Source organism: Tenrec ecaudatus, chromosome 17 (assembly GCF_050624435.1).
Source record: "Tenrec ecaudatus isolate mTenEca1 chromosome 17, mTenEca1.hap1, whole genome shotgun sequence".
Taxonomy (NCBI): Eukaryota; Metazoa; Chordata; class Mammalia; order Afrosoricida; family Tenrecidae; genus Tenrec; species Tenrec ecaudatus.
The window spans coordinates 33,003,899-33,026,187 of NC_134546.1; the positions used below are offsets into that span (position 1 = coordinate 33,003,899).

At 39.4% G+C, this 22,289-nt stretch overlaps 1 pseudogene; it reads right to left on the reverse strand.

Moving 5' to 3' along the window:
- Positions 1 to 4,523: 4,523 nt before the first annotated feature.
- Positions 4,524 to 5,170, reverse strand: LOC142431060 (cyclin-Q-like; annotated as a pseudogene).
- Between the last annotated feature and the right edge of the window lie 17,119 nt (positions 5,171 to 22,289).

Genomic DNA, 22,289 nt, shown 5'->3' on the forward strand with positions numbered 1-22,289 from the left:
TTATATTTTAAACTGTTCACAGTAGTTTTACATTAAAATTAATCATAATTTTAATCACCTGCACCACAGAAGGATAGTAAACTGACTTCCAGAATCATTATAGTGATGCGTGTGTGTTGCATTATGCAGTGCTCTCAGTATCCAGCGCTCTCCTTATGCAGCTGACACTGCGAAGCCATCTCTTTTATGTATTCTCCCAGGGGCAACAAGTGGAATTTAATTTAGGGGCAGTTGAAAACAAAAAGCAACGAATACCCCAAGTGTAATCTTGACTTTACTGTTTTGTTTTGGCCAAGCCATATAGTCGTCTAATTCTTAATATGCAAAATAGAGAAGTGTTTGTTCCTGTGTGTTTGTGTTTTATGTATTCATGCACTAAGAAAGACTTAATAACAAGTAATTAGGTGGGAGACTACTTTTCCTAATGGGGATTCAAATATTTGTTAAGATTAGAACTAGTGCATTTTGTTTTGGCACAATATGGGAAAATGTTTTAATTTAAGTTCTTTTAATCAACATTAATGAATCAATGAACATCCAAGAAAACAATTCCTTTGCTCTTTTTTTTTTCTTGGAAGAAATAACCGCTTCATTAATCTTAATATTGATGCTTTCCTATTATCCATGTGGTACTGGTAGTTCATAACACATGAAAAGTAAGACTGCGAGCAACATTTCTTCCCGCCGTAATAACGGAATACTGAGCGCTGCCTACAAACGAAGGCAGGTTGACTATAAAATCGCAGGTGTTTATTTTTCTTTTGTCAACTCTTTCTTTCTCCCTTCCTTTTTCAATTCTGAGAGAGAGCGTCGAATGGCACAATTCTTATCAAAATCTGAGCTGGCCCAAATCAGCAAGGACTCTCCATGACTCAGTCTAAGCTTGTAGAGTGGGTTCTGAGCACTGCTATACAGAAATGCCGGTCATCTCTTCCATGCAGTGATGCTGAACACTCACCCGGCCTGCCAGAGGCAGTGAGGCCACATGTGAATGACAGCAATGGTATAGCAAGAAGGAACGTCCAGGTTTCACATTTCTAACTGGTTTCAATTTCATTCCAGATGTTAGAAACAAGGAATTGATGAAGTTAAGGGGACATAAGTAAGGAGATCAGGCAGACGGTGGTCTAAGCGGGTCACCTGAGGCCACATTGATCACCTGTCCAGGTACAGGTGGCTGTGTGACTGGAATGTGACTGGTGAAATGTTAACAGAAATTGGAGGATGGAGGTTCTGGGAAATAATTATAAAATCAGCTGTCATAGGATTTTGACCTTTCCACTTTTGTCCTCCATTTACTTTTTCCTGGACAACTTGCATTTTCTCTCTCCTCGTTTCTCTTCCTTGTCAATCTCCAAATTAGATAAAAATAAATGTAACTTCTGGGTCTGGTTCACTTGGGGATGCTACAGAGTCTTCCCCAAGAGGTTCTAGGCTGATGGAGGAGACAGACCATTAGTGTGTTGTCTCACATCGTACCCTGGGTGAAAAACAGATTGAGAGGCTCTTGCAGTAGAACGCCATGGCTTCTCATGCTAGCTACTGCTCACTTGTAATCTCCTGTCAGCGTTCCTGGTGCCTATTTCTTACAAGTTGTGGAAGGAGGGGGAAAAAACAGAACCACAGTTCTCAATTGTGACAGTTCATTCACATTATTTATGGATACTTCTTTAAATTTTATCTGACACTCAAATCAGTACTAATAAATAAAAATCAATGTTGAGACTTTAAATCCTGAGTTTGCTTATTTAGTTAGGTTATTTGCTTTTCATAAGCAGCTAAGGTTGAAAAACATGAAGAAGTTGGGAAGGCAGTTACACAGGCAAAGAATTGTTAGCATTGAATAAGAAATGTGAACAGAAATTATCGCATTTTTCTGGAGCATTAAAGTAAGACAATTCACCTCTGCGTAAATGTTTCCTGTCTCGGCCCTTTAATAACCATACTAGACGATCACTTCCAATCATATAATCAAATTTATAAATATGATATTCTAGCCTGTTGGAAACTGAGGACTGGGAAGAGAGGCTATGTAGACAAATTCTCTATGGTCAGGATTAAAAAACGCCTGGGAGGCCAGCATGCTGAGTGGAGGGAGGCCTTCATCACATTCTCCAAATTAAAAATCATCCTCCCACTATAGTGCTGCCTGAATGCTACCGCCTACAAGCACATGGTTGATTACTACAAGGCCAGCAACTTTAGCTCTAGGAGCAGACATGTTGCTATTGTTCTTCCCACTCACGGGACAATCATTCCCTCTACGTTCCCCCAGCACCACTGCTCGGTTACTCCCCCAGTGAACTCAGGGCCATCTCGATTAGGGCACTGCCCACCTTGTGATGTATGTGGATGTCTGTGGCTAGGGGGGCTGGTGTATCCTGAGATTATATATGTTGGTGAAAGAATACAGTCTCTCTCTCTCTCTCTCTCTCTCTCTCTCTCTCTCTCTCTCTCTCTCTCTCTCTCACTCACTTTCTCTCTCTCCATTTCCCTCTCAGACTTGGCTTCATGGAAAAGAAGCACACTCAAATTCTTTCGTCTTTTTATTTGTTCCTTTCAATTATGCAACCATCCCTTAGGACCCATGCAGTTGTGGACTGGCTCCCACAGTAGCCTCGTTATTCGCTAGAAATAGTCATATTGCTCCTTGCCACTTTCCCAATCAGTTAGCTCTGGATAGCATCAGCTGTGGTGTCCTGTCTCTGTAGCTCATAGTATAGATGACTGTCAAGCAGAAGAAAATGATTTTAAAAATTATTCTATGTATATGTGGTCATCCCTATTGATCAGTATATTGCTCTGAAATATATACATATGTTTTCTTGGACAATTCCTTAGGCAGACAGAAAAATGTGTGGACAGATTTATTCAAACAGCATTTATTGTGAAATGTTCATGAACCAGACGTTGTACAAAGACCAAAGTCACAGAATGAATAAAAGATGTCTTCTCTTTTCATGGAGCAGATATTATAGTGGTAGCATTTTCTAATTGCTGAAAAGCTTGCCAAAAAAATAACGATGACATGATATGTCTCTACTTTAGAAGTACAAAATTTAGATATTAGATGAAATGTTTCTCATCTGTGTTTAATTGTCATGTAAAATAAGTTACAGATTGTTAATGCATATTATGTTGACTTTATTGTCTTCTATAATTATGGAACCTACCTCTGCTAACAAGGTTTTAATATATTTCTCTTAATGCATGCTGGAATCACCAGAGCCCATGCTACAACTTTGATCCCTTGGCTGAGAAATAGTATTTCAGTTAAAGAAACCAAGAGAGATGAATTAAATGAGGAGATAGCAGTTGATCAAAATCTAAATAACAAAATAAAGAACAGGATATAGTCAGGAAGGAGAGGCAGGAATTTTGTGAAAGTACAGAGTGAATTTTAATTCCATATAATGGCACCCCATGCACTACGGAACCCAAAATGCATTGCCATCAACTTGATGAACCCTTCAATACCGGCAGACACGGAAGCACAGCCCCATCTTGTTCCCAAGGCGGCAGCATTACAGAAGCAGGCTGCCATGTATGTCTTCCTAGTCTACGCATGGGTTTGAATTCACCACTTTTTAATTAGCAGCTGAGTGCTTAACCACTGTGCCACTAGAGTTCCTACGACTATTAAAATGAAAGATTCTTAAATAAAATATAGCTCTCCTGTGGCACTGTGGAATAAGCATTGGCTTCAAACCTCAAGGTCCTAGATTCAAGCAGACTAGACGCTCCATTGGACCAAGGTTAACGTTTCTAAGAGTCAGGCCTGACTTTATGCTAGTGGGTTTGGTTTGGATTTTACCGTGAATTAATGCTTTTTTTTTAATCCCTGTGTAGCCTATGTGCCAAAATCAATGCTCACAATGAGATGACTGCACAGGCTACACATGAAATAATGTGGAAAGGGACAGAATAGTAATGTGGACCACTAATTTAGTAAAACAAGTTTAAGAGAGGAAGCTAAATGCCACAATACTTTCAAGAGTAAAATCGTTTATAGTTGTTCAGAGTCATATTTTGTTGAGTTGTCCCAAAGGTATGAGAAAGAGTTCCAAAAACCAAACTCCCCTGTAAGACTTTATTAGAATGTGTATGTTTTTTAATTTAGATCACTTCTTAACACAGATTTACCTTTCAGATACATTTACGTGCCAGACCGCTCTTTAGGCCTTCTATCTCACTGTTCTGGGTAAACGGGACATGTAGGACTGCGGATACGATGGTTACTAGAAGGCAGCAATAAAGGCTCCAAATCACCAAACTCACAGCCATCAGTTGATTCTGACTCACGCTGACCATGTGTAACTCTCTTTACAGAATAGACACGTTCATCTTTCTCCCACAGAGAAGCTGGCAGGTTTGACCTGCTGAGCTTGTAGTTAATAGTCCAATGAGTGAACCACTGCATCACCAGGGCTTCTAGAAGTTTAAAACAATCCAATGAGGATGTGCGCCTCTGCTTCGACAAGGATCGAATCCCTCTTTTAAGGGAGACTAGTAGAGGGGCGACTTCAGCATGTGCTTGCTGAACTCATGTGTGCCCATGGTATAACCTGAACTGGATCAGAAACAATGTTTTCAATAGTCAGCTTGGTAAGGTCATGACTAAACACCTGTCACCACAGCTTCTCAGCCTTTTCACGTGCTGACACCTCCCTGCCTCAGGCCTGCCATCCCATGTGCTGTGTCTGGAAGTGGAGGCACAGCGCCCCGTGGTAGCTGTCCCACGGCAGTGCTCGGGCGGCCACAGAGATGGGGATCCACTGCCAGCTGTACCGGTTCATCCAGTTCTTGAGCAGATCAGGTAGTGGAGCAGGTTCTTGTATGGATACTGGAAGGAGACCTGGAAGCGCAGGACTCAGACTATGAGCAGCTTACACCGGAGCTCCTAGCAGCAAGGGTCCAGTTCCAGGGACTCGCTACCCGAGTTCAGTACCTGTTGGACTTGTGATGATATCCCGCATTCACAGTGCTACTCCTCTACTTTACCAGCCAAGTAAACGGCAGACATGGCGACGAGGTAGGGGTCGAAGGTGTCCATGTTGGACTCACCAAAAAACTTGTGATAAATGGTACAAGGCTTGGCCATGGGGATGGACTGCAAGCCCAAGGTTACCCCTTCCTCCACGATGAACCTGGTCACTCAGAAGTGGAACATCACTTGAAGAGTTGGCAGCCCCCCAGACTGGAGAGGGTCGCTGTGGCCTCTGCAGTGAATATCCTCCCTCAGACCCTGCCCTGTGGCCCTCCCAGTCTGCCAGAGGTAACCACGTGGCCCACCAGTAGTAGAACAGCCCTACGGGCAGAGACCTGGTGCTAGTTCAAGCACAGCCCTGTAGTATTTTCAATATTCTTTACCAAGACAAATGCATCGATTTTCTTCAGTCTTCCTAATTCAAAATCCAATTTTAACATGCAGATGTAACAGTTGCAAATCACATAGCTTGGGTCCGTCCTCAAAGTAGCATCCTTGCTTTCCAACACTTAACGAGGTCTTGTGTACCAGGTGGACTTTTGATCTCCTGACTGCTGCTTCCATAAGCACTGGTTGAGGAGCCAAACAAGATGAAGTCCTTGACATCTTCAATCTTTGCTCTGTTTATCATGATGCTACCTGATCCAGTTGTGAGAATTTTGACCTACACCTTGGCATCTAACACCCAAGAGGTGGCCTTCATCATTTTTGTAGCAATGCAAAGTTCTTTGTTAATCTCTCAGTGGGCCCTGGACGTCAATCTCAGGACACTGAGCAGGAAGACAGTAGGGAAAAATTCATCTTCCCTAAGGAGATGCAGATCATTAGTGTAGTCTTTGACAGATCTAAACTCAAAGTTCCTTTGGTGAGTTAACAGTCTACCAGCACTAGCCCCCGCCAGCCCACCACGCATGCCCCTTTTAGAGTGGGCAGCGATATAGTACATGCCAAAGCACTACAAGTCTAAAAACTAGCAAACCAGACCAAACCAAACTCACTGCCATTGAGACGACCCTAACCTACGGCGACCCTATAGGAGAGGGGAGAGCTGCCCTGTGGGTTTTCTGATAGGAATGGAATGTCTCTTTCCCCATCTTTTTGAACTGCTGACCTTGCCACCAGAGTTCCTAAAATCTAACGTAGGGGAAGTTGTAGGGGTTACACATTTGGGCTGCAATCCACACGAACATCAGTTCAAAACCCAAAGCAGCTCTGTGTGAGAAAGACTGTGCTTTCTACGCTGGGGAAGAGTTACAGTCTCAGAAACCCACAGTGGGTTGCCAGGAGTCGGCACTGACTCCAAGGCAGCAGGCCTGGAGTTAAATATGAGCACCTGTATAAGTGAACCTATCATTAAAACGTCAGATTACTAACTCAGATGTAAACAGTATCATTAGCATTTGAGAAAAGAGAAGGAATAATAATAACGATGGAAACGTTTTCCTGATGAGTCTTTCTTGGAAGGATGTGGGAGACGCTGTAGAAATAATTGTCTGGTATTCACTTAAGCATTCGCTGAGGACATGTCCAGTCCTCAGGGAGTTAAAGTGTCCAGCTGCTGTTCCTAGAAGCTCTGTTGCCACCTGATGTAGCCTGATCCTGCTGTGCTGTATCTTACGGTGCCGCTCCTTCGAGCTTCACGGTAGCCTCGGTCGGGGATGCTATCAACACCGCGCTACTTCTCTTGAAAGAGAATGTCCTCTGAGGTCCAGAGGAGCACCCGGTTTTCTGATTGGAGACCATACCAGTGACTTCATGCGGGACTTTCTGCCTCACCTACACTGCTTGTGAACGTTAGAACAGAGGTTAATGAAACATAATAGTTCATTATATATAAATTTTCATTTATAAATACCGTAACATTCCACAGTGCAATCACAGCAAGTGGTATTATGAAATTGCTACCACAATCAGTTTAAAAACATTTTCTTTCTTCTTGAACTCCTTGATATCAGCTCCTCTTTGCCCCTTATCTCCCCTGCCATACCTCCCCATGAAGCCTTATAAATATATCTGCATTTGTTTATATACGGATGCAAATGCAACAAGGAAGCTGATGGACTTTGGGCCTTAACTTAAATCTTACCTCCGTACAATAGCAGTTTGTCTAATAATGTGGTATTGTATGACACCTGCCTGACACGACTTCTGAAGACAAAATGGGTGCATAAGCAAATATGTTGGAGAAAACTGAGGGTGCCCAGCTATCAAAATCTATAGCATCTGGGGTCTTAAAGACTTGAAGACAAACAATTGGCCATCTGGCTGAGAAGCAACAAAGCCCACATGGAAGAAGCACACGAAGCTGTATGCTCATGTGGTGTCTATAGGATCAGATATCAGGCATCAAAGACCCAGAACAAAAAATCATATTAATGTAAATGAGGGGGGAGTGCAGAAAAGAGATCCAAAGCCCACCTACAGACATTCGGGACATCCCCTTACAGAAGGGTGGTGGGGAGAAGACAGGTCAGTCAGGGTGCAGTATAGCACCAATGAAACATGCAACTTTCCTCTAGTTTTTTAATGCTTCCCCCCACCCCCACTACCATGATCCGAATTCTACCTTACAAATCCGGCTAGACCAGAGCATGTATGTGGGTTCAAATAAAAACTGGAAACACAGGGAATCCAGGACAGATAAACCCCTCAGGACCAATAATGAAAATAGTGATACCAGGAGGGAAAGGGAAAGGTGGGGGAAGAAAGCAAGAACCAATCACAATGATATACATATAACCCCTCCCTGGGGGACAGACAACAGAAAAGTGGGTGAAGGGAGACATCGGTCAGTGTAAGACAAGAACAAATAATAATACTTTATAAATTAACAAAGATTTGTGAGGGAGTGAGGGAAAGGGAGGAGGAAAAAGTGAGGAGCTGATAGCAAGGACTCAGAAAAAAAATGTTTTGAGAATGAAGATGGCAATAAATGTACAAATGTGCTTGACACAATGGATGGATGGATGTATTGTGATAAGAGCTGTATGCCCCCAATATTTTGATTTAATAAAAGATAAAGCACCTAGAGCCTTAAAGGCTTATTAAACAAGTGGTTCTCTAGAAGGGAAGCAACAAAGAACATGAAGTGTTGAGACAAAGAGGTATCAGAAGTCCCAAAACAAGCAGCCAATGGATGTGAAGGTGTGTTGATGTAGTGGAGACCCGAAACTCACCTGTAAGACAATTAGAAGTCCCTCACAGAAGGGTCACATGGAAGGGATGATAAATCCAGGGTGCTGTATGGCACTGGTGAATTACATAACTATCCTCTAGTTCTTTAATAATTCCTCCCTTAATATTATGGTTTTCATTTTTTTACCTCGTTAATCATATTAGATTTGCATATGTTCATTTGCATATTTAAGATCATTTGGTACATGTAAGTCCAGATAGATAGCCCTTCAGAAACAGTAACAAGAGGAGTGGTTTCCTGAGGGTACGGAGGGGGGCAATGGGGAGCTGATTGCATTGATGACTATGTAACCCCACTTGATTGGATTGAACAAAAAACAGAATTGCATGTGAATGGATATGTTGGACTGTGTAAATTAGGGCATAAAAAAGGTTCTGAGATTTTTTTTTTCTTGTGGTAAGACTATATAAAAGGCAAACCCACTGCCCTTGCCCACGGGTAGGATGCTTAGCTAAAATGGACCCAGTTTGCAGCCACGTGTTTTATCATAGCTTTCTAGTGATCCTGTGCTAGTTCTTAGGAAATTCTTGAGCCAGTCAGATGAATAATGTGAAGTTTTAAACAAGCATATTAACCCGCCTGCTTGGATGTTTTGAATTAGATTCATGTTTGTCCTAGAGGTAGATAGATGTATAAGTGGCTTTAGAAGTCTAAGCCAACAAACACAACTTAGTCTGTTTCATATTTTAACAAGTTTATCATCTCAATTTATTCAAAATATATATGAAAGGAGTGATGATGGCAACAAAGGTACATATGTTCTTGACACAATAGATGTGTGTATGGATTGTGATCAAAATTGTATGAGCCCCCAATAAAATGATTAAGTAAATAAAAAAATATATAACAGTAATGTAAGAACATCCTGAAAATAAGACAGTCTCAAATAAAAGTTGATTAACTGTTTATAAATATATATAAATATATGCACATATATATGCATATATGTATATACACACACACCAAAGGAGGATTACTGAGGAGAGTTATCTGAATATAAGTCACTGAATGTGTCTCCTCAGTGGCCATGCCTTGAACTCATGTGTGACCTGAGGCAATCTTATCAGATAGAGATTTGAGATATGCTCAGTATCAACAGTATTGACTAATAGTTAAATTAAAACACTTTATGATCCTTGGCACAGCACATGGACGTGCCCCTTATAATGCAGTCTTCATAGCCTTTGCCCTAACTATGGAAAGTTTTCCATCGTTTATCTTTATGGCCTTTGCTGGAATCGCTGTGTAACAAAATTGACACAGATAAAAACTTGTTTCCACTTGGTCATGGTTTTGAATTCACTCGGCAGAGGCAAAATCAACACACTCACAGGCACATCGATTTTTATTGCCTCACTCCCCCTTAATTGATGAAAATTTCTGAGATAATACGGAGCGCCCTCTTGGTATTCCAGGTACAGGCTTTTCTGTTAAAATAGTCATACCTCACTGCTCTTTCTTAGCTCAAACCAAATCCAGTGCCCTAGAGTCCACTTCCACTCCTGGAAGTCATAGAGGACAGAGCAGAACTGCCCCCGAAGGGCATCCAAGGGCGTAAACATGTATGCAAACAGATGGCCACCGCTTTCTCCCAACACATAGCCAGCGGGTTGGAACTGCCTACTTTTTTTTTTCTTTTTGTAAGTGACATTTTTTGCTTTATTTATTTATTTACTTTTTACATTTTATTAGGGGGCTCATACAACTCTTACCACAATCCATACATACATCAATTGTATAAAGCACATCCATACATTCCCTGCCCCAATCATTCTCAAAGCATTTGCTCTCCACTTAAGCTCTTTGCATCAGGTCCTCTTTTTTCCCCCCTCCCTCCCCGCTCCCCCTTCCCTCATGAGCCCTTGATAATTTATAGATTGTTATTTTGTCATATCTTGCCCTATCCGGAGTCTCCCTTCACCCTCTTCTCTGTTGTCCGTCTCCCAGGGAGGAGGTCACCTGTGGATCCTTGTAATCAGTTCCCCCTTTCCAACCCACTCACCCTCTACTCTCCCAGTAGCAGCTTTGCCCACTGTACCACTCCTTTACAAAGAGCAATACATATATCAGCTCATAGCTACATTATTCAAGAAAACCAGTGTTGCAAATAGAAAACTCATATTCCTAATCTACACTGAAGACAAAGTCTACGGTACTTCTGTCAAATCCGTTTGAATGGGTTTGAGAACCCAAAGTGAAGTTCACAAACTCTACAAGTGAAAGGCTTACTGTAAACCTTTCTGAAAGTGTAACAGAAGGTGGTCTGAAAGCAGAACAGAATTTAGTGGGAAACAGTGTCATCTTTTGTAAACAAGTCAACTTTCCCTATCTGCTACAGGGAAAGCGGGAAAGTGGGGTACAGTACCCTCCGACTCAGGGACTATACAATGTTTGCTTCCAGACTTTATAATAGAACTTGTAGAAGAGTACATAGCTTATTCGCATAAGCACACAGGATTACTTAAAATATATCCTGTAATATTTTTTAACAATTACAAACCCTTTTAGGCCTCTTCTATTAAAGTTTTTGTTTGGGTCAAATTTTCTTAGTTTACTGGCCTTTTGAAGCTTTGTTTGATAATACTTTTGCTGTACTTCATGTTGCTCTAATGATTTCCTGTAGGTACAGCAAGTTTGCAGTTCAAGGTATATATCCCCCTGGCTACCTGGTTTTATATATTAATTTATGAGAAGGTTGATGGCTTCACATGTAATTTTCAAGCACAGAGGATCATTTCAAAACAGTTCATTTCAGATTAACAATAAATATACAAATGAAAAGTTTTCAAATGGTTACTGTCACAATCATACTCCTTAGGAGTTTCTTTAGTTTTTCGCTGTAATTTAGGTAGAAAACTAGACCCAATATTCTAGATATGCCAGAGGGAATGCATAAAGCTACTATCTCTTTCACGTTCTATGTAGTCTAAGAATTAAGATCACAATAGACTGATTCACAGAAATAAAACCAACACTTCACCCATGTAACCTAAAACCTTCTCATGGAAAATGCGTTTATGTACCACCTCATTCCATATTTAGGAAAATGGTTTTCCATTTCAATGTAAAGATTCATGTTTATCCCTTCCTTTTAACTGTTCTGTTCATATATTTTATAAACTTTTTGCTTGCAAGGTATATGTATCAGTCTGGGTAGACTACAGAAACAAATTCATAGAGCGGTGTATGTGTATAAGCAAAAGGTTTATATACAAAGCAAATGAATATTGAGATAACATCCCAGCCAAGTCCTGATCAAGCCCATCAGTCCAATATTAGCCCATATGTCTGATACTAATCTATAAATTCCTATTCGGACTCATACAACACATGCAATGACAATGAATGCAGGAAGATCACAGGCCAGGGGTGCAAAATCTTGTGGATCCAGTGGCGGTGGAAGCATCTCAGTGCTGGGAGGGGTCTCCACATGGCTCCTCCAGCTCAGGGCACTATTATAGCTCTATGTCTTGTCAACAGAGATGTCTCGAAGGGAGTGAACAAGTGTCCCAGCTCAAGAGAGCTATTTATCGCCTTAGCACCTCCAAAAGAGGTCATCAAGCTGCGACCTGATTGACAGGCTAATCTCTACCCCTTCACTCTTAATCCTCTCAAATTGACAACAGGTTATATAACTACCAGAGTATAGCACACACTTTTAAGTTAGATAGAACTGGGATGAAACGTTTGGTTTGTCACTGATTATAATTTAATTTTTACAAGACTTATTTGTAAATTGGGCTTAATTAGATCTACTCTGCAAAGTCGTTATGCTAATGAGATGTTGTTTAGAAATGTGCGTGGTCTGCACAACTTGCCTGCTGCAAAATGTAATCAGTAAAATTAAAATCACTTTTCCTGTTCAATAGTGTTGAAACCTTGACTCTGTCCTACATTAGCTACCCTTCCTAGCTTTGCTCAACCTCAAAATTCATAGCTGTACTTTAAGCTGCATTCAGCTAGTGGTATGCATCTTTTTAAAAATTAAAAAGCAAAAAGAGAAAAAAGTAGAGAATTTGCTGCTTTCTCATGTCCAGGGAGTCCATTAAAACTCATTGGTCAGAGTGGAACCTGATAGGACACAGTAGCTGATCCTGTAAGGCAGAGTAGAACTGACCCTATGAGTCTCTGAGACTATAACTCATTACTAGAGTAGAAAGCCTCATCTTCCCCCCTCGGAGTGGCTGGTGATTTTGAACTGCTTACCTCGTCATTTACAGCCTCATACATAACAATCCTGCCACCAGGGCTCCTTACTTGTTGCTCTAGGACACTGTATTATCTGAACTCAATTCATTAGCTAATAATTGGCTATAATCCATGTTTATAAACAATAAACCAAACTTTTCAATTATTTGACTGTCTGTTGATATAAGGTTTCAAGAGAAATTGGAACCCACGTAGACGTGCATGCATAAATACACACAAAGAATATACTAGCCTCCTCACACCAACTTTCAAATGAAATATAAAACTATCTAGAAAGTGTCTTCTTAATTCATGCAAACTGGTTCTTCGTTTGTCATCCACGATTCTTATCTTTCTGAAAATTTTACATTTTCTCACGATTCCTTCTACCTCTGAAGTTATTGCATCACATCTTTATGGTCTATTCTGTAATGTAATTACTCTTTTTTTAATGGAAATTGGTGAAAGAGCAAAACCTTCAATAATATTGTCAGTGGCAGAACCACACCTACCAGCTTAATACATGACATAAAAATGCTGAAGGGCATTTACATAGTAAGGATATGAAGCCTGAAGGGGATTTACATAGTAAGGATATGGTAGTCCTAGAGTAATTCCAATTAACTGAGGCCTCAAACTTTGTACTCACTCAAGGGAATTACTCTCCTCTCTTCTCTCCAAACTATTCTTACGGTTCCATTATACTTTACTTTTATTATTCCAACTCCATTATTTTCCTTTGCTTATTCCTCCTTCAGCCCATTAAAGGATGCCATGACAGTGTTAGGTCACACTGATTTCATGTAACTCTGACTTACCCCAGTATCATTTGTTTACACCACACATTCAACTTTAATAATACAACTCATAACACTGTCCATTAGCTTTTCCTTTGCATGTCTTATATTGTCTTGCGGCACCTACTGTGTTTTGAGCTTGTATAAATTATGGCAAATTAAAAAAAATTAAGAGAGTGTGCATGGAAAGGAATGCTATGTTCTGAACCAGATATTTGTACTCTGGCCCCTCAGTAATCACTTAAGAACCATAATATGCCACTGAGCCTCTCTTTACCAATGTACAAAATGTTGATATTAGACTACAAAATGTAGATATTAGACTACATCCACTCTAACTATCCTAGGTAGTTCAATAGACTCTAAGTTTCATAAAGGCAAGAGACATATGAATCCTGTCCAGTATTAGCTCCCTGAGCATTAATACAGTAAATATCATATAACCCTTCAATCACTCAGCCCATATAAATTGCTAGTACAGCACTCTTAAAGAGTGTCTATGAATTTGTTTCTCTAGTTTACCCAGACTAGCACAGTATTGCCCAATTAGTTTAAATTCATATTGTCTCTATGTAAAACAATGCATGACATTTCCAAATCATACCCTATCCTTACCATTGATGTTACGTGTAATCATACCCTATTCTTACCACTGATGAGCCCTTTGTTGCTGTCCCTGAGTCAATCCGTCTTAGTTAGGATCTGGTCTTTTTGATGACCTTTTACTTTCTGAAACACGATGTCCTTTTCCAGACATTTGTCTCTCCTGAGCACAAATCCAAGTACTTGAGACCAGGTTTCTCCATCTTAGCTTGTAGGCATCATTCTAGTTGTACTTCCTTCAAAACACATTGTGTGCTTTTCAAGCAGTTCACGATGCTTTCAATATTCTGCATCAACATATAGCCAAGAAGAATTACTGAAGCCGGATGAAGGATGAACATGACAGTGGGATGGGAAGAAAGTAAAAGGGATAGAGGATAGAATAAGGAGGCAAAATCTAGAGAGAGAGGTAGAAATATAGGCATATATGTATGTAAATATATTAATATATAATGATAGAGGTATTGGCACATGTACATATATTTATGTGTTAAAGTATTTAGGGAGCAGACGGACTTTGGACCTCTACTTAAGTCTTCCCCCAATACAAGAACACTTCATTTTAATAATCTGGCACTGTGTGTTATTCACCTTCCCGGCATGATTGCTGAAGAGAAAATGGGTGCATTAAAAACATGTGATGAAGAAAGCTGATAGTGCCAGGCTATTCAAAGATACAGCGCCTGGGGTCTTAAATGCTTGAAGTTAAACAAGAAGCCATCTAGCAGGGAAGCAACAAAGCCCATATTGAAGAGGCACGCCAGCCTGTGCGATCATGAGATGTAAACAGGATCAGGTATCAGAAGATCAAAATCAAGTAATTATATCAATGTGAAGGAGAGGGGTCAGAGTGGTGACCCAAAGCCCATCTGTATACAATTGAGCATCCCCTCACAGAAGGATCACATAGAAAGGGCCATTCAGCCAGGGTGCAGTATAGCACTGATGAAACACAAAACATTTCCTCTGGTTCGTTAATGCTTTCCATCACCACTCCTACCCTGCAATCATGACCCTGGTTCTACTTCACACATCCTGCTAGACTGGAGCATATACAGTGATACAGATAAGAGATTTCAGCACATGGAATCCAGGACAGATAAACCCTCAGAAACAGTAATGAGAGAGAAAGGGGGAACCAATAGCAATGATGGATGTATAACACCCCCTACCACCACAATGGGGATGATTAACAGAAAGGTGGGTGAAGGGATACAGTGGAAGTTGTGAGATATAAAATTATATATATAAAATATATTTATTATATATTTATATAAAATATATATTTATAAAATTATATATAATATATTTATTTATTATATATTTATCAAGGGTTCACTAGAGTGGGAGGGTAGGGGAGGGAGGGAGAAAAGAGGAGCTGATACCCAGGGCTCAAATAGAAAGATAACATTTTGAAAATGATGATGGCAACATAGGTCCAAGTTTGCTTGCTATAATTGATTTATGGAATGTTATAATATCTGTTAAAAGCCCCCAATAAAGTGATTTTAAATAAAATCTGCATCAACTCCTAATTCAAACACTTCAATTCTGTGGTCTTCCTTATTCACTGTACAACTTTCATATGCACATGAAACGTGTGAAAAGACCATGACTTGGGTTAGGCACAGCTTAGTCCTCAAACAGATATCTTTGTTCTTCAAGACTTTAAAGGTCATGTACAGCTGATCTGTGAAGCTTTTCTGTGACCTCAATGCTGCATTCTACTTCATAGGGTACAGATCCTTGGATTATTTGTCCAGCACACTGATTGAATAAATATTGTGAAAGGACACAACCTGCCGCACACTTTAAAACATTTCAAACCATGGGCTATACCACTGTGCAATTCAAAGGACTGCCTCTTGTTCCAAGTAGACACTTCCATTGGTACAATTAAGGATTCTGCAATGCCCATCCTTGATATTATCAATAGAAAAGTGATTGCTTCCAGGATGTGGAAATATTTTTATTGTACTTTGATCATTTCATGGAACTTTGTTGTTCACTAACACCTTCAGTGCAGCTTGGACTACTTTCTTTAATACCATTGGTTCCTGATTCTATGCTAAAGGTTGAAATGGTTGTTGACCAATTCTTTTTGATAGGCTGATCCTGTGTATTCCTTCTATCTTTGATCGATGCTTCCTGTATCGTTCAATTTTTTTGCCATGGAATCTTTCAAGATTGAGTTCAAGGCTTGAATTTTCTTAAATTTTTTCAGCTTGAACTTTGCTGAGCATGATAAGACTTATAGCTCTAAGTCTTTACACATATCATTATTGCCTTCTATTTTATCTGCTGAGGCTGAACTTTAAAATGTTCCGTTCAACCGTTTTACATCATCATTTCTTCTATTGGCTCTGTGTTAGCTACTCTCCATTCAGGAACAAGTTTCACAGTCACTTATGTTTTTCATTTTTTCCCAGAATCACTTTAGTCTGCTTTTTAAACTATCTTTTTCTAATGCCCTTTTTCTTTCTTCATATATGATGTACTTGATGTCACCCCACAACTCATCAGGTCATTAAGTGTCCAATGAGCTAAATCTGTTCTTGGGACAGTCTCTAAATTTAGGTGGGATACACTCAAGTTTGTATTTTGACTCTTGCGGACTTGTTTTAATTTTGTTCACCTTCACCCTGGACTTGCAGATGAGTAATTGGTGAATGTACTACCTCTGATCTTGATTTGGTGAATGATATTGAAATTCTCCATTGTCTCTTTCCACAGAGATACTCAATTTGATTTTTTTGTATATTTCATCTGGTAAGGTCAATATTACACCACCTTTGATATAGTTAAAATAATCTTATTTTCAGTGAAGTCAGTGGTCTTAAAAAATTCTATCATGCAATCTCCAGTTTAATTTCTATCTCCAATGTCATATAGCATTTCTTTTTTGTCCATCTCCCTTTTACCCCACCACTACAACTGTATCCTCCTCCCACCCCCCGACTCCTTATTCTACTTGCTACCCTCATACGTTCAACAATCCTGGGTTTCATAAACCCAAAAGTGGAAAAACATAGAGCACAGATTCAAGATTGACCTCCATTGACCTAACCCCTCTGCAATTCACTCCAATGGGAACAAACAAAATCCAAACAAATCAACACAAACCAAAAATACATACAATTTTGAAACCAGATCAGGTCCAGTCTATGGTATATGGGTAACCTAGTGACAAAATTTTAACTGTTCAAGTAACCTTTATGCCTTTGATCTTCTATATCATCTCCCCAAAACACTCTGTTTAGTGGCCACCTTCCTCACCTCACTCACTTTTAGAGAGTGGGACTTCTCCAGAGGCTTATGTCCTATGTAGTTCCACAAATAATTACTTCATCCTTCCAGTTAGGACAAAGACTTTGAAGTTATTTGTGATTATTTTGTTTAATTCCTTTCAAAAGATCATGTTGTCTCTCATTTTAGAACATGTTCAGAATGCTCCTGCTGTTTTTAAAACCCAACAGTATCATTAAACTATATTTTCAATTCCTTCTCAGTGTTTTTAGCTATAAAAGAATATCAGTACCAAGTGTCATGAAGAAACCACATACCCTGTAGCTAGTGTATAACACACAGGTTTAACCCTTATATGACTTACTGTTTTTCTATAGATGAAGGAACCAAATATGAGAATGAGTTTCATTTGAGCTGATGTTCTGGAAGGAAGTGGGAATGAGAAGACAGAATAATACACTTGAAATTTTAGCTATTTGGAAATAGATTCAAGCAAGACAGAGAAGAGATGGATATTGAGCAAGACCTGATATTAGAATGTAAACTCTCTGAGAGCAGGGTATTTGCCTTACTCATTATTGTATCTTTCTCCAGTGCCTATAATGGAGCCCCTCCCATATAGTAAGTGTTCAATAAATATTTGTTGAATGGATAAATTATAGAATTGAAAGAACAATTTTATTTTGAATTATAATGCCCTATAAAAGCAGTTTCTATTTGGATATAGGATTATAAATTGACCCTAACATGAAAAGATACAACTTCCTGCTGACTACGAAATACCAAGCTGACATAAGAGACTTCAAGAATTAAAGAACCAGAGAGCACTTGAAATTACAGAGGTCTTAGAAATAATTTATTATAGTAATTCCCTATAATTACTACCCACTAGTGTTCCAAGGGGGAGTGTTTTTAAATTCCAATACTCAGATCTCACTTCCAAAGTTTGGATATAGGCATCTGCAATTTGAAATACCTCCCAAATGATTTCAATATAACTATATACATATTTGTTTGCATATTTCAAGTTCTTGCAGCACGGTGCTTAAAAACATCAGCTGCTAACTGAACGATCTGTGGCTTCAATCTGTGAATCAATTGCTCTATGGGAGAGAGATGTGACAATCTATGTTAGTAAAGATTTTCATCCTTGGAAAACATAGAAGGCAATTATATTCTGTCCTATAGTGTTGCTCTGATGTGGAGATGACTTGATAGTAGTAGTAGTAGTAGTAGTAGTAGTGTGTGTGTGTGTGTGTGTGTGTGTATTGAAAATATTGTATAATTTTAGTAAAACTTTCAAGAACTGGTTTTCAAAACCACTCTTCATTCTAATGATGCAATGGGGTTAAAAAAATTCCCAGGCCAGATTTAGGATAGTACAGAGTTTGATACAACATAAATAATTAGACATCTACTATTGCTCAAATATACAAAGCGAAGGCAACTTTGATTGTGATTGGAATGGCATAGAAGGGCATCCATATCAAGCAATGACAGTGAAACGGGCAGTTGGAACATATATCCTACGTTTAGAATCGTGATGGGTGAGAGATCTGTTGCACTGAACGCTTCCGACAGCTTCCTAAGACGTTGAAAGCATTGTCACATCGTACAATTGTAAAAAGGGCAGAAGCAGTTACTAATAGTGAGAAATATGTTAGCAGTCATTCCTTCATTTGATTGAACATAATAATTTCTAGTGCTCCAATGTTTCCTAAACCTAGATATAGTAGCTTCAGGCAATGGATGACATGTTTCATACACTACACTCATTCATGACTTCGGTTGTCTCCACTTAGATTATGATATGTGGGTGTGAGTGTGCACAAATATAGACAGTGTTGATCTGTGCGTGAGTGTATGTGGTCTGAGTAGTGCATGTATTCAAGGCAAAGCCTTTTTCATCAGTATTTTGGTTGTAAGTTTTATTTTATTTTTGTGCTAAAGAAATTCTTAAGAGAAAATACAAAAACACACTAGAAAAATTTCAGGCAGTCAATCCCAGAAAATAAAATGCAGATAGGAATGGAGATAAAAATTGTGTTAGATTGGTTTCTCTACCTCCATACACACATGCAAAATTTATGCACACACGCACACACACACACGTCCAGAGAGAGAAATGTATAGCAATAAAATGGTTCACACTGTTGTAGAAGCAGATAAGTACCATCTAGTTTAAAGTAGTGGGTCAAATGTTCAGCTGGAGGTTTCTTCTGACTGACAAAGCTTTAGTGGCTGATAGAAGCAAGATCATCAGAAAAATCACAGCCTATAAAGGCAGAGCAATCAAAGGTCTGTGAATCAGGTTTGTGAGCGGAGATGCAAAGGAATTCAAGACCAGCAGGTCAAATAGCAGGCCTCTCAAGGCTCCCAAGAACTGTATGCAATATAGCAGCACATTCTTCAAGTTAAAAAACAAAAACACAGAGGATGATTAGCCATGCAGAACGAACCCAGCAAAAATCATCCCAGCAAGCCTTTTGACTGTGTCTACTTGTATAGGAAATAGGTCGCCTCCTCGAGGTAACCTCCTTTCATTTGCATCCAGGCTTTCACCAGAGTAAGAGGGTTGTATTCCAACCTAATCTTACAAATTAACTAATCATTATAAAATTTTCTAAAATTTAGCAAGAGAGACATTGGGCATACCTCAAATAAACTATAAAGATATATTCATACTTTATCACCCTAAAAAATAGAGTTGTTCATAGAAAGTAACACTATACTGATCTTTATGTAACACCGATAAGAAGAATTGCCTTAGCAATTTTATGAGAAAAATCCCATACATTTTAATTCCATTTTTCCATGAACATTTATCCAAGAGTGTTCTTTTGTTGTTGTTATTAGGTGCCATCGAGTTGCATATAACTCATAGTAACCCCGGGGAAACAGAACAAAGCACTCACGGGCCTGTGCCATCCTCATGCTTTGTGTGCTGTGTCCATTGTTGCAGCTAATAGAGCAGCTCTTGTCATGGATGCCCTCCTCTTTTTCACCGACCCTCTCTTTTACCCAATATGCTCTCCTTGTCCAGGGACGCGTCTTTCCTGATAACATGTTCAAACTGGGAAAACAAAATATCACCCTCCCCACCTTTAAGAAGCATTCTGGCTATACTTGCTTCAAAATTCATCAGGTCTTTCTCATGGTAGCCCATGGTACAGTCAATGTTCTTCACCAGTGTCACCATTCAAAAGCATTAGTCATTCTGTATCTTTACTCTTTAATACTTACTAGAGGTATTTGCAACCAATATGCCCAAAGAAATAAATACTTTAACTTATTTACTACTGTTTCCATATGTTTTAGTTTCCATAAGCCTTGAAATCCTGGGCAACTTCAATATTTTCAATATTTTCCCCATTATCATGTGTTGCCTCTCAGACCAGCAGTGAGGATTACTGTTGATTTTGAATTGAGATGGAATCCATTCTGAAGGTGTCACCTTTGTTCTTTCACAATGAGTGTATCAAGTCATCTCTGCTGTCAGCAAACACGGCTGTGTCGTCTGCAGATTTTGCTAATAAGGCTCCTCTACTGCTGATGCTGCGTTCTACTTCCGACAGCACAGCATTAAATTCCCATGGTGAAATCCGTAGATAGACACTTCCTAAAGCAAGCATTTTTATAATATCTTGAAACTCGTTTCATTGGCAAAATAAAAGATAAAATCACATACACACACACAAACCCTACTGCCATAGAGTCAATAGTCAATTTCAATTCATAGCAGAGAACTAATATCAAAGGGTGTTGAGGTTGTATTTTCTTTATCAGACCTGAGAGTATCTTCTGTCTTATTTGAGAGGCTGGTGGAATCAAACTGCTGACTTTGTGGTTGGAATCTGAACTCTAAGCATAATACACAAGTATATTTATTAAGAAAATTGACTAGAGAATAGTTGAAACTTGTTTTCATTTCAATACTATAATTATCCATTTTCTAAAGTCTTAGCGCACCTGTAAGAATTGTAGACGTGATTCAGGCAGTCCTGAATTAATAGCATCTGAAGAGATCGAAAGGCATCCTGTGTTGCACATATGAATGCATTCAGCACTGGACTGAAAGCAAGATCAGCAGTGCCCCTCTCCAGCCACCCCATGGAAGAAGAGAGTGGCGATGAGAATGACGGTCTTGGAAAGCGTATGGAATGATTCTACGCTGTTTTATAGGCCCCATGAGGCACAATCAACCTGGTGCATCCAGTTTGTTTGTTTTTTTCTATTAAAGTGATTCAAGGGTCCTCTTAAAGCAGTATTTGTAACACACCATGTGAAGGTGATTCTCTAAGGCACTGCGGTAGATGCTCTGAAGAATCACTTCATTAATCCCATATGAAAGCACGTGCTCTTTTCTTTCTGTATAGATGCTTGCACGATTGCTGCATCCCCATCAATATAAGCCAGCATGAGCGACTATTTAAGAGTACAGGGATATGTTGTTTAACATTTATTTGGGAAACATCTAATCACATATATTAAAGGTCCCATGGGGTGTCTCTACTTTTTTTTCAAGATAATTCATTTCTCCTTTTCTTTATATTTTCACCTAGTGAAAAGAAAACGATTAAAACAAGTGTCAGAAAAGACTCTGAAATTTGACCTTGACTGTCTTAGGAAAAGAAGGAAAGACTGCCTGGGTCCATTGAGACCCCGCGGGATAGAAGAGAACTGTTTCTGGGGTTTGCAAGAGTATAACTCCCCATCGTTCTTGCTTGGAGCAGATGGTGACCTGGCAGTTCAAAGCCCAAATCATAACCCCTTATGCCACCGGGACTCCTTGAATGTAGAGTAGCTGAAACAAATAATAAATAATAGATAAAGTAAAATAGATGAGGAGAAGATTTTAAAGTGAAGCTCAGGCTGACTAAGTTTCATAAAACAATTTGGAAAGACCTGGAGTTAGAGTGGTGGGGAGTGGGGGAAGAGGGAAGAATGCATTTGGCATTTCCTATTCTGAAATAACTAATAACATATTTAAACCTCAAATTGCAATATTGAAGGATTCCATGGACAAAACATGTAATGTAGTAAGCAACCAAAGAAGATGGACGGGTCATAGAGTTTCCCTGTACCAAAACTAATTGTTACACATTCAACCATGTAAAGAGATAGCATATGATCAAGAAGAGATGGTGCTAAATGAAGGGAATAAAGCAGCCCAGCTACAATGCAGGTATTGGGGGGGGGGGCGGAGCTTCAGGCATTTACAGCATACTGATTGTGTTAGACTTGGTTGTCTATAGAAATAAAGCTAGTGATA